Raw genomic sequence first — 13,717 nt, forward strand, 5'->3', positions numbered from 1 at the left:
AATCCACTAATACAATATCACGCTACAAATGCAATAATTGGCAAAGATAGAATGTTAAGAATCGAAATAGAAAAGTAATTTAAATGCAATGCATTTTGGTTTCAAAGAAATGTTCAACAAAAGCAACATGGTTCATTAAAAAAAATTTAAGTTTTGTTTCACAAAGTAAAAAGATTCTAGTATCGAATATTAAATCAACCGATTTTGAAAAGACAATAAATAAATTATGAGTAAATCATTTCATGCTAAGAATAAATTCATTTTATGTTTAAAATGAAACTTATGTCAGCAAGAAAGTGCTGCTATTGTAAGTTTTATTTCAAAAATTCAGATTTTACGCCTTAATGTTTTTTATAGCAGCTAGTTACTGCTAAGAGTGGTGTTAAATCTGAACTAACGCCTTTTAAAGTTAAATCTGACCACTATTTTCAAATCATTTTTATTTAATTCACCTAATTCTAATCGTCAGTTTTTTTCTCCCACTTATTAAGATTAAATGGATCTCCATTTAACATATATTTTTTAAATAAAATATACTATTTTTAATATATATATATATATATATATATATATATATATATATATATATATATTAGCATAGCTAGTTGCTGCTAATATAAGTTTAATTATAAAAATTCAGATTTCACGCCTTAGTGCTTTTTCTCAGCAGCAAGTTACTGCTAAGAAAAAGCATTAAGGTGATAAATCTGAATACTGTGTTCAAATCATTTTTATATAATTCTAATCATCAGTTTATTCCCCTCAATTAATAAAGTTGAATGCATCCCTATTTATTATAAATTTCTACAAATAAAAGATATTAATCGTAACTTACAATTAAATATTTTTAAAAAAAGTAAACTATTATTCTGCTCAACTTTTTTTTCCAGATAAAAATGGAGAATTAACCGACCCAAAATGGAACCACTGATTAGCCGGTTTAACAAAACTGAAAAATATCTTAACCGGCGCATTTGTTACAATATCTAACTGTTATATGGGGTATTTTTTATATCATGCTTAATTTGTATATTTCTGTATTTAAAATGCATTTAAAATTAGGGGTCAATAACTAATATCTATGTAAGAAGTAAACAAAAATGTTATCGAAATCTATCGAATCAGGAGTAGGAGTGAAAACATTAAAACTAGTTAGATTGACATAGGAAACAGTGAGAAGTTTGAAAAGATATTTACAAGAAATGCCTCCGAAGTGTATTTTTGAGGCTTTCCAAACCACTTTCCTCACTAAGGAATAGACAAATTTCGATAGCGTGTTATTGTTCATTCGCTTTAAGTTTAAAAGTTGAAATTAACTTGCATTTATGTTATATGAAGAAAAAAAACTCACAAACAATTCTCATGGTGTTCCAACGCATGACTCGTTGAAAACTGAAAATATTTTTGTCAAGATAGTCAGTGACTAATTGTCTTACAGACATGAAGAAACGTAAAACTTGGTATCATTTTTGTAAAACAGCTGTTAATTTCTCAGCTTCATCTTTCGCTTGAAAATTAATAATTAAAATCCCTTACATACGATCTTAGACTTCTGATTAAAATATACTGGAAGTTAATAATTATATTAAAATACAATTTCTCATAATTTTATTACTGCTATGTTTTAAACTTTCAAAGTCAAAAATTGAAAAAATAGCACTGATTTTTATAAACTTCGGAAAAGAAAATCGCCTTAAATTGTATTTAGATTTAATTAAACCGCTAGTAAACGGTAATTCCCTCTGATTCATCAACTTTATTCAAAAAAGAGGTTAAAACTCGAATTTTATTAATATCCTTCACAAGGATTAAAGCATTTTATTGCATTTTGTTATTAAAGAAAAAGCAAGCAGTTTTAATTATATTTGATTTTTAGTTAAACCTCTAATTAAAGACTACCTTCACCAAAAATATCGAAAGCAGTTCAAGAAAAGACAAACCAAGTTTGTGACGGTTAGATGGCTTAAAAAAAGATTTGCAAGGCTCAAAGAAGGTTAAAAAAAGGTTCTGAGGACACTTGAATGTAGACGATTAAATTGGAAAATACTTCTTGAGAAGGCCAGGTCACACTCCGGGCTGAATTTAATAAAACTTTTGAAGGAATAAAACAAGTCACGTTTTCCTATTGTTCGAAAGAACGTTTTTAAAGAAACTTTGGCCATTAAACCACGATTCTAATGCAAGCAATGAGTTGTTTCTGTATACTGAGCTGCTTAAAGGGGCGGTTAAGTAAAAATGTATGAAAAAGATGATGCTTTTTATCATATTGATCCGTTCGCTACCCAATGAGTCGACCAAGGTTCGAACCCCAGCGATAGTTGCTTGATGTAAATTCTGCTCCCGGGTTGCACCGAATACAGTGCAGGCGCAAAATATCCTCATTGATAAACTAATACTGGTTGGAATCCCCTTGCCATCGGGCTAACAGTGGAAGGTATTCTTGGTTTTTCTACCCATGTAAAGCAAATGCGGGTTAGTTTTTCAAAATAAAAGTCCTTCACAAAAGGTTAATTTTTTCCAATGCTTGATCCAAGAGCTCTCTCGTCTTCTGGGTTGCCTTAAAAATTGCAAGGCTGTGAAGTTGAACAGTGATAGTCGTTAACTCAAAATTGTGTCGGAAGTTCAAACGCCGTTTATAAAATAAAATATAATAAAAAATATAAAATATTTCCCACAAAAAAGCAGAATATTTGTTTTCACAATTTACAATTATTGTAGCTTTATGTACGAACACTTTGTTAACATGCTAATCATAACAAAATGGGCGATTACCTAAATTTGCAAAATAAGCACTTGAAGTATAGACGAGATATATGTCTTTAAATATAAAATACCATCCAAGCGTAGCACTAACTGAAATTACTAGTTTTATAATTTGACACAACAGAAACATAATAATGACAACCATTCACATATCGAACAGGAATTAAATTAATGAACGTAACTATATCAACTCGAGTTTCCAACTGAATCCTATATTTGGCAGAAGGCATTAAAAGATTTAGACTACATCAAGGTGAATAGATTTATGTTCTACCAAAGAGATGAATTAGAGTTCCCAAAACATTATTCACGAGGAAAATTGATTAAAAGGGGGTCAACCTTACAGATAACTCCCGTAAGGCAGAGAGACATAATGGAAAAGCACTTTATTACTGGGGCATGCGATATTCTCGAACGAAAACTCAAGTAACGAAGCGCTATCTCCTTAGTGAGTTCGAAGAGACCGTATATCTGGTATTTCTGATGGTAATGTTGTTTGTAGAGTGTAAAGCGGTTGAGACGAGATAGTAGCAATCATTTAATGCAAGGAACGGACTTGTTTGTTAAAGTTAAACGATACATTAAATAATTATTCATAAAGTACTGTATATTTATAACCTTCACTAGTAATGTTATTCAAAAGTCATATACTCAATCAAATTAGCAAATTAAACTTAAGGTGGATTTAAAGTAAGCAGTGACCTTTTTTTACTTAATTATTTATTTTTTGTCAATAAATATAAAGCAAAAACTAATATTGTCGATTTATATATAAGACTAGCAGCTTTTTTTGGTGCGGAGCAATTAAAAAACGACACATTATTAATTAAATGAACAGTAAGTAATTCCGTTAATACTTGTGACATACAATTTTATAAACATTTTCGCGAACAAGGTACTGCAATTATATCTCTTTTTATACATGCTATAAATTTTTCTATTTAATTAGCCAATAGTAAAAGTTTCTTTTTCAACAATGCAAATTTTGTAAAGTCGGGACGTAACACCAATATTATGTTAATTCTCAAAAATAATTACTAATTACACTAAAAATTTTAAAATAATTTTTGATGAACATCATCAGATCCTAAGAATTTATTTTTCAACTTTGCCACTAATTATTTTATTCAACTGATGCTTAAAACATAATTTTAATTTTTTTGTCAATTGTTGCCCATTCGGTAGCTTAAAATTATTAGATTTATTAAAACACGTTACAAAAGCATAAATATCTGCGAAAAAAAACATACATTAATGTACTGACTAGATGTCGTCTCGCATCCATATCGTCTATATCTCATGAAATTATCCAAGTTGAGTTTACCCGCGCTAACCTATCATAGGAAACCAAAGAATTAAAATTATTAAAAATGTACTATAAACTCTTATGTAAACTCATTTTTGATTCAATGGAGCTGTAAGCAAGCAAATCACCGATTTGCTTGTAATACCGTTTTTAAACAGTGTATTTTCTTTATGGGAGCTGCATACCAGCCAACTCTTCTGGTTTTTCTGGAAGATTTTAATTTAGTATTTAAAGTAGTACCGAAACTCATGTCATGTCATTAAACTGTTTGAATTATAATAATAATTATAAATGAGTTTGTCCACCACTAAGTTTAAATAATTACAACAAATATATAAAAGCAAACTAATCTTAACGATAGCGAATTTTAACCTAGTCAAATTATAAATATATTTTTGAGTAAGGTTGTTTTTCGGTAATAGTTTTACTACCACTTGGAAAACTCGTTCTCAGAAAGAGTGAAAGTTGGCAGGCATGGAGCTGCAGCATGCAGATCGAATTCACACAAAAAAGTGCCATCCTTAATAGTTCAAAGGGGAAGCCTCAGACATGTTAATCAATTAGTATTAACTATTAATTAAATTAGAGAATCAGGAACTTTCCGCCAGGGTCATGTTTTAGTGAAAACAAGGTTTCAAAAAGTTCAAGGCTTCACATTTTGTGAAGAGTCTGCTATGACTATAAAAAAAAAATTGCGAAAAGTTCGTTAATTTATCTTAAAAGAACAAACGTTTTAAAACAATTTTTTAACTAATTAAATTATCAACTTCCTCAAAACTCATCAGGTATATACTCAGTATAAGTTTGTATAAGCCATTCAGGAATTAAAGTTTTTTTCTTCTTTTTCAAAATCTGCTTCACAGCAGAGTTTGAAACAATAAATACTCTGTTTATGGAACACTTTCACCAAAATGGACTCGAACATAACAATAAAACAGAGAGTACCCTTTTTTCTGGCCACTTATTGATTTTTGAGCGGAAAAAGAATGGATGAATTCACTCTCTATCTCTCCTAAGGGAAAGCTAGAGAGGAAGGAAAAAAAATTCACATCCATTTTGCAAATCAATAATCGTTACTTTACGTAAAGTTTGAAACTGATTGATGCATTCTTTCCTAAGGCTAGGGATAAAATGTCAGTTTCGGGAACATTCTTTTTAACGCAGCTGTAGAATAAGACTTGTATTAGTTAAAGTCTGAGGTTCACGGGATAAACTGCTCAACGTCACTAAAGAATGAGACTTTTATTAGTTTAACTTCTGTGGTTCATATGATGAATTTATAATGAGAACCAGAAAAAAAATGATTTTTTACTGTAGTTTATAAAATATATTTTAACGCATCTACAGAATATTTTTATTACTTAAACAGTGGTTTCGGTTTAGATAAATGTCTTAATATAACTGGAGAATGATACTTTTATTAGTTAAACTTAGATTAAAATAAGTCGCTTAAAATGTAACTGCAGAATAATACATTTATTAGTTAAACTATGGTTAAGATAAATACATTAACATAACTGCAAAAGAAGAAAGTTATTACTTAAACTGTGGCTGATATAAATCTCTGAACATAACTACTGAATGAAGCTTTTATTAGTTTAACTGCAGTTAGGATAAACCTTTTAACGTTGTAATAAATTGGAAAGGAAAAATAAATTCGTGCCTTTTCCGCAACCTCGTTATAACTTAAGACAACGAGTAAATGGACGGGTCATAAGAAATTAGAATTTGTAAGAAAAGTGTAACTAAATTTTTCTTGTTTTAAATTGGGTTATAAATGTTTTGATGTGGAATGTCAAATGTTCTCCAAATATGGAGGAGGAGTTTATATCTGGCGGTGTATATTTTGGTTACATAAGCCGGAATGCAGTAGGTCGGTGGAGACTGTTTTTTTTTTTTTCAGGTGGACCACGGTCCTTTTATGTACATAAGTGTGAAGTGTAGGTCTCCACTGGCATTTGTAATGATGTATGTAATCAGTCAAAACTGGGTTTGTCCCATTTTTTTTTTTTTTAATGTTATTTTGAAAATGTAGATTATGAATGTTTCGATGTTTAAAATTTGGCAAAAGTTGAAGATTGATAACGTTGCTGTACAATCTTTTCCTGACCCCCTATGGGCTGCTGGAAAAGGTATTGCTAAGTGTAAATCTGAGTTATGTTTTTTTAAAGTTAAGTGTAGTTTAAACGAATTTGGCGCATATTTGATTCCTCTTTTCTGTTTCCTTGCAAGGTGCACATTGTTAGGGTCAGATTTGATTTTAGTGATAAAGATCTAAAAGTAGGTTTAAAGCCGCGTGGTGCTTTTAGAGATTTTGAACTTTAAGTAGGAATTATTTATGAACACCTTAGAGAAAAGGAAAAAACGGAATTTTTTGTGTGAAACCAGTAATTTAGTTTTCTTGATTTCTTGATAGTGTTCCAGGTCATTTTAACATAGTGCTATAATGTTTCAAAAAATTAAAAGTATTTTAATTTTTTTTCGGTGAGGCGATGGTATTGTAATAAATTGAAATTTATTATAGGTTTTTTTTCAATACTTTTAAAGATAGGTTATTTTTCTGTAGATGGCACCACTATGGTAAAATGTAAATTCAATCATAATAATATTTTTTTTTAGAAATTTTGAATTAGTCTTTTAAAAAGGGATTTTTGGGGTGAAATCTATGTAACTAAATTTATTAATATTTATTGAGGATGGTATTATAACTTGTATAGGGTATTAGTGGATTTATGACGGCTTTTCTCAGGGATCTTTTTTTTGGTTCTGACGTCCGCCGGATGCGGGATGACTCTGGACGTGGTAAACAGGTCAGTCTAGATTCTTTCGCCTTGTTGAAGGGAGGATAAAAGAGAAGCGATGAATGTGGCTAAGGGCAGTTGCAGTAGCAGTAGTAAGCAGTTAACCAGAGCAGTATCCTGGGGATACGGAGTTTGTCCGCTGAAGGAGTGGTTCGTGACAGTATCTCGGAGATGGTGGATCGTAACCTTAGGGAAAGCTAAACTGAAGTCTCTAGCGGGAAGGACTACCGAGATTAGCCAAAAGCCGATATCCTCGAGATGATGGGCCAAGTCCGAGGGAATCTATGCTGGACGTCCGGTGTCCCCCTTCTACATGCCTAAGTCGCTTGAAATTAGAATAGCTGGAGAAATTTCGAGATCCTAGCCGAGGAGTTTGTTCATGAGTTCATCTACCTTTCCGGTGGGCGGTTCCAGAGAGCAAACAGTAAATTCTTTAGGGTACTTATAAAACTTTAAATTTTATTTCGTTAACATTTTAGAGGAATCATTTACCGTAAATTCTGAACTGTTATGTTGTGTTTTTTTTTGTGTAGGAGAACAATCAGTATTTGAGTGTGATTTATAGATATCATAAACCAAGTCTGTGTTTTTAGTAAGGTTAAATGCAGTTTTTATTTTATAAATGTCTTTTTTTAAACTGGTGTAATTGAAGGTTATGCTTGAGTGTTATAAGGTTGCATTTTTGTTTTAAGTAATGTATAAATGTTTATTCCCATGTTAGCATTTGGAAATGTGTGAAATTATGTTTTTTGAAGATTTAGAGGTGCAATAAAAATGAGTTTTAAATGTTAAAAGTTTTCTGTAATTCATTAGATATTTGTCTACTAAATAACCTGGGTAACCGTTACTAAATCTAAATTTTGAGATCACAGCCAAAGGGGTAACGGTACAACGTAACTACAGAATCCAAATTGCATAAGTCAAACTGCAGATAAGATAGATCTCTAAACATAACGGCAGAAGGAGACAATTATTATACTTTTATTATACAGTTTTTTTTAAAAAAACAAATAAATTTTTTGATTTCGATGTTCATACCAAATTTAATAAAAATAGCTTAAAGTCCGATATTCAAACCAAATCCAATTTAAAATCTATTCAGATTTCTGAAGAAAATTAACCAAGTTTGTAAATCTCCGAATTTTGAACACGAGTGTAAATTAACGATTGACACATAACACTTTGAACAATAAAAAATATAATTTTAAGTTAAATTTAATTTAAAATATTAATTTCATTCAAATATTTTTTTTAATGTGAGTATGTGTAAAACTTTCTTTCTGGTGCAAATGGCATGAATATTTGTAAAAGTAATTGTTAAATTAGTAAATACCTGGTTTCCGATAGACCGAAAATGAATTATATGTTGATCGATAAAACTTAATTTAATTCGAAATATTTATTTGATTTTAAATCGAACATCTTTTTTTCATGATAGTATGCGCAAAAAAAAAAAAAAAATGATAATGAGAAGGAAGCTCATTGTTTGAAAATAAAATCAAACTTAATTCGAAATCTAAGTCATTTATTTTAAAATAATAATTTATTTTCATTAATTTAAAAGTATTACGCGCAGTATCCTAAATAACTATATCCCTTTTTTGCGCCAAATATAAGAACAAAGTACAATATGTAATAAAAAGAAATACAACACCTAGTAGGAAATACTCCGTAAATATATCAACAACTTAATTTCAAAATGATCGCTATCATTCTTACTTATCACAGAGAATTCAACTTCCGAAAAATATAATATAATGAAATAAAGATATCTACCCAACTTTAACCATCATGATGTTTCCCGTTATTTATAATACCTTATAAAAGTCGTAACACTGATGCTTTCTAAACTATAGCATACATAAATAAAACGGTGAAAACTCGAACTCAAGGAAGCTGGGCAGTTTAAATCGCTAGAATGAGAAAACATTTATTTTCATTAGCGCCAAATTTGGCGGGGGAAAGTTGGTTAGCGTCAGTTTTGAGGTGAACAAGGAATTCCCTGTAGAAGTATCTTTTCCTATAGGAGACGATGAGAGGAGAGAAAACAACTTTTCCTAAAGTTCGCGGTAAATTGTTTAATGCAGGTTTTTGATGGGTGGATCATTTTTCTTTGAGTACGTTTTTTTTTACTTCGTTTTTCAATGTATATATTTCTATGTATACAGTCAAATGTGGCTTTAAGTAAAGATAAATAATATCACACTAATGTAGAAGAAAAAAAAAATCACGAACTCATGAATTTTAACTAGCTGTTATGTAACGTAGGATAGACCAAAACAGAAATAGGTAATGATAAAAAACAATCTATTACTCATGAATTTTAACTAGCTGGTATGATACGTAGTATAGACCAAAACAGAAATAGGTAATGATAAAAAACAATCTATTACTCATGAATTTTAACTAGCTGGTATGATACGTAGTATAGACCAAAACAGAAATAGGTAATAAAAAAAAAACAATCTATTACTCATGAATTTTAACTAGCTGGTATGATACGTAGTATAGACCAAAACAGAAATAGGTAATAAAAAAAAACAATCTATTACTCATGAATTTTAACTAGCTGGTATGATACGTAGTATAGACCAAAACAGAAATAGGTAATGATAAAAAACAATCTATTACTCATGAATTTTAACTAGCTGGTATGATACGTAGTATAGACCAAAACAGAAATAGGTAATGATAAAAAACAATCTATTACTCATGAATTTTAACTAGCTGGTATGATACGTAGTATAGACCAAAACAGAAATAGGTAATAAAAAAAACAATCTATTACTCATGAATTTTAACTAGCTGGTATGATACGTAGTATAGACCAAAACAGAAATAGGTAATAAAAAAAAACAATCTATTACTCATGAATTTTAACTAGCTGGTATGATACGTAGTATAGACCAAAACAGATATAGGTAATGATAAAAAACAATCTATTACTCATGAATTTTAACTAGCTGGTATGATACGTAGTATAGACCAAAACAGAAATAGGTAATAATAAAAAACAATCTATTACTCATGAATTTTAACTAGCTGGTATGATACGTAGTATAGACCAAAACAGAAATAGGTAATAAAAAAAAACAATCTATTACTCATGAATTTTAACTAACTGGTATGATACGTAGTATAGACCAAAACAGAAATAGGTAATGATAAAAAACAATCTATTACTCATGAATTTTAACTAGCTGGTATGATACGTAGTATAGACCAAAACAGAAATAGGTAATGATAAAAAACAATCTATTACTCATGAATTTTAATTAGCTGGTATGATACGTAGTATAGACCAAAACAGAAATAGGTAATGATAAAAAACAATCTATTACTCATGAATTTTAACTAGCTGGTATGTAACGTAGGACAGACTAAAACAGAAATAGGTAATAATAAAAAACAATCTATTACTCATGAATTTTAACTAGCTGGTATGTAACGTAGGATAGACCAAAACAGAAATAGGTAATGATAAAAAACAATCTATTACTCATGAATTTTAACTAGCTGGTATGATACGTAGTATAGACCAAAACAGAAATAGGTAATGATAAAAAACAATCTATTACTCATGAATTTTAACTAGCTGGTATGTAACGTAAGATAGACCAAAACAGAAATAAGTAATAATAAAAAAATAATCCAATTTATTTAATTTTCTGCTGTGAAATAAATTTATTGCTTTAAGTTCTACAAATAAATTTTATTTGATTAAATTAGGTTTTTTTTAGTTATATTCATTTTATTTTACGCTTTTCTGCCGGCCAGGTGGCCGAGCGGTTAGCGTGCCTGACTGCGAAGCCATAGGCTGCGGGTTCGAATCCCGCTCTGGGCATGGATGTTTCTCTTTCTCTTTGTGCTGTCTTCTGTTGTGTGTGTGTATGATGTGTGAATGTAGCCCACCCTATAAACGGGTTGTGGCAGTGTGGCGTGGGCAATGTTGCTCGCCTCCGTGACTTTGGTTCACAGGTGCCCACTGGGTAACGAAAAATGAGCAACAATTCTGGCTTAGTATAGGCAAAGATTCAAATTCAGTGCCTGCCATTGGGAAAAAAAATTACGCTTTTCTTGTGAACATATATTTTAACTTAAATTCTGCATCAATTTTTTGTTTATAGTACCATTGTTTTGAAAATTTAACGATAACTTAACACCAAATGATATATATTTTTTTTGCTTTTGCCCGTCAAAATTCTTTTTTATATAAAATGTTATAAAAAAACCATCAAGAATAGCAAAAAAAGGTAGCAAAATTTAAAGAAGGAAATCGTTAAAATGGTACTTTATTAATATCAACTGCAAAGTTACTTTATGGAGCAATACTAGCAGTTACTTCACAGTTACTTCATGGAAAGCAGTTACTTTACGGTTAAGCAATATTAATTCCTAATATGACTTTACGGAACACCAAACAACAGATATTACCATTTTATTTTATAATTTTATAACCGTCGTTGAACAATCGACACAATTTTATGGATTTACAACTACTAATATTCAACTCCGTAGCCTTGTAATTTTGAACCCAATTCAGAAGACAAGGGAACTCCTGGATCGAGTATTGGAAGAAATTTGATTCGTGGAAGGCTTTTTTGATGGAGCTAACCCGCATTTGCGTTACATGGAGAGGAAAACCACGAGAACCTGTCACGGATAGCCTGACGGCAAGGGGAATCTAACCCATGATCCGTCTACCACTGAGGATATTTCACGTCAGCACTGTGGTCGGTGCAAACCGGATGCGGAATTCCTATCGACTGGGATTCGAACCCGGTTCGCCTCTTTGGAAGGCGGACACTCTATCCCCTGAGCCATCAAGGATCAGATAATACCATTTGCTTTTCCTGCTTATAAGCAATGGTGTTCAAAAAATTAACCTCTTGATATACGAAGACGTCTGGCAGACGTCATTTGTTTCTTATGTCAAAACAATAATTGACGTGTCTCAGACGTCTTCATTCCGTTGAGAGCTGTTGTTTACGATGCAATCAAAGATCATTTCTATATCAAGAAATGATATGTCAAGGGATAATTAAATTATTAACTTTCAAAGCAAATCAATAATTTTCCATACTTAGTTTTTTAAGCTTTAGTTAGTAGTGCATAGAGTTAAAAATAAAAAGTGATATTGAAAAGGAAAAATTCCGCAAATAGCATTCTTGAAACATTACCTTCTCATTTATCTTTCGAGCTTTGATTTCTGTTAATCACTACCATGATCAAAATTAAGTACCAGCATTGATCTAGTTTAAAATGAAATTCAATACATAAAATTCAAAAACATCTTGAGGTTGAAAAAATTCAAAGAAAATAAATACATTCATTCAATTTTCAAACTTTTTCTACTATGGTTCCCTGTATTTTTAAATAATAATGAAAAGAATATTTCAACTTTTTCTACACCACAACAACATCGGTAATCTATTTCAAAATCTTCAAGAATAAAATTCATGTAACATAGCCACTGTCTTAGATTTATTACACAAATTGAATTCGAAATCGTAATCCTAATTTAAAAAAGTAACAAATCCTAAATCGAAAATTGCATCGCTGCAAATTTATACGGTTGTCCAAGAATTTTTTTTAATTCTAACAATATTATTATTTTATTGAATAAATCATAGTTTTTGAGGTTGAAAAAAATTTTATTGACCGTACCTAGTGCACATAAGCGTATAAAAACTATTAGTTCCCATCATACCTTTATGCTTTGACAGTTATGCTTTGAAGTGTAAGTGAAGTATATTAATTTTTAAAAAAAATGCTATTTAAATTATTATTTTATTTCTACTTAATAAATAACGAAAGATTAATAAATTTGACCTTTAGCTTATCACAATGATTGAACTTAAAAAACCATATAAAAAGTAATTTTTCGGTAATTTACGTAAATAATATAAGACCCTATAGTTGAGGTTTAAAATGCCTTCATGTTCACGTCGCTCAAGTTTTGATAACCCTTTGACGCAGTTGGATCCCGATGACCCTTTAATATAGTTTTTTTTTCTGGCCCTCTAGCACAAATATGATTTGATATTTTTTTAGTTATTAACAAAACAGTCAAATAGATACTAAAAATCTATTAGATTATGGGTATTGAATTTGTTTTAAAACAAGATATCCAAAAAAAAGTAGTTTGAAATTTTTTTTTTATTCCTATTCAAAAATTGATCAGTAATTGATTTTGAAGGTTAAAAAAAATAATGATGAGTAACTGTTTTTCTTAGTTCTAAAAAACTACAAATAAGTGCAAATTTGAAAAATTATAGTTTAAACGTGAGCTATGTTAGGAAGATTTTACCTGTAATGCAGAAAAAGACACCAGTGTTTCATACTATATTTCATAACCATAAATTAATAAAATGCTCAATATAGCATTTTTCACTTATTTTGACATAAATTAATACAAAATAATATAAAAAGGATGAAAAATATGTTTCAAATAAAAATTCTGCATCAAAGGTTTAAATTAGATCATTTTCAATGTTTTCAGAATTGGGACAAATTAGTCAAATTCTGAAACTAGATAGATAAAAATTTCTGTTCACAGATAAAAATTTCTGTTCATGGATAAAAATTTCTGTTCATATTAGTGCCTATATATTTTTTTTGTTAGAATATTATTTGGTACTAAAAGCTTTGAACCCTTACGTGCAGATTTCAATTTTTAGACTGAAAGTTTTAGTATTTACAGCTGTGAATTTATAGACTGAAAAATTTAGTATTTAAAGATACTGATACTTGATTAATAGTTTTATCTGTTTTGCACGAGTAAATAAATACGTTATAACGCTATTACTAAATATTTTCGACTGAGTTATGAATTCTCCAATGATTT

General features: G+C 30.0%; 1 protein-coding gene across 17 annotated transcripts in view; it reads right to left on the reverse strand.

The window, feature by feature from the left end:
• Nucleotides 1–13,717, reverse strand: part of LOC107451792 (serine/threonine-protein kinase Genghis Khan) — a 288,464-nt gene that overhangs the window by 134,777 nt on the left and 139,970 nt on the right. The window contains exon 1 of one of the 17 annotated variants that reach the window (XM_043044569.3): nucleotides 8,647–8,755. The exons of the other annotated variants lie outside the window; for them this stretch is intronic. The gene's annotated coding sequence lies outside the window, so the exon portion shown is untranslated. Of the gene's footprint in view, nucleotides 1–8,646; nucleotides 8,756–13,717 lie in introns of those variants that run through there. 17 annotated transcript variants of the gene reach the window in all.

Source organism: Parasteatoda tepidariorum, chromosome 4 (assembly GCF_982258835.1).
Source record: "Parasteatoda tepidariorum strain Cologne lab strain chromosome 4, Ptep-v5.0, whole genome shotgun sequence".
NCBI classification, from domain to species: domain Eukaryota; kingdom Metazoa; phylum Arthropoda; class Arachnida; order Araneae; family Theridiidae; genus Parasteatoda; species Parasteatoda tepidariorum.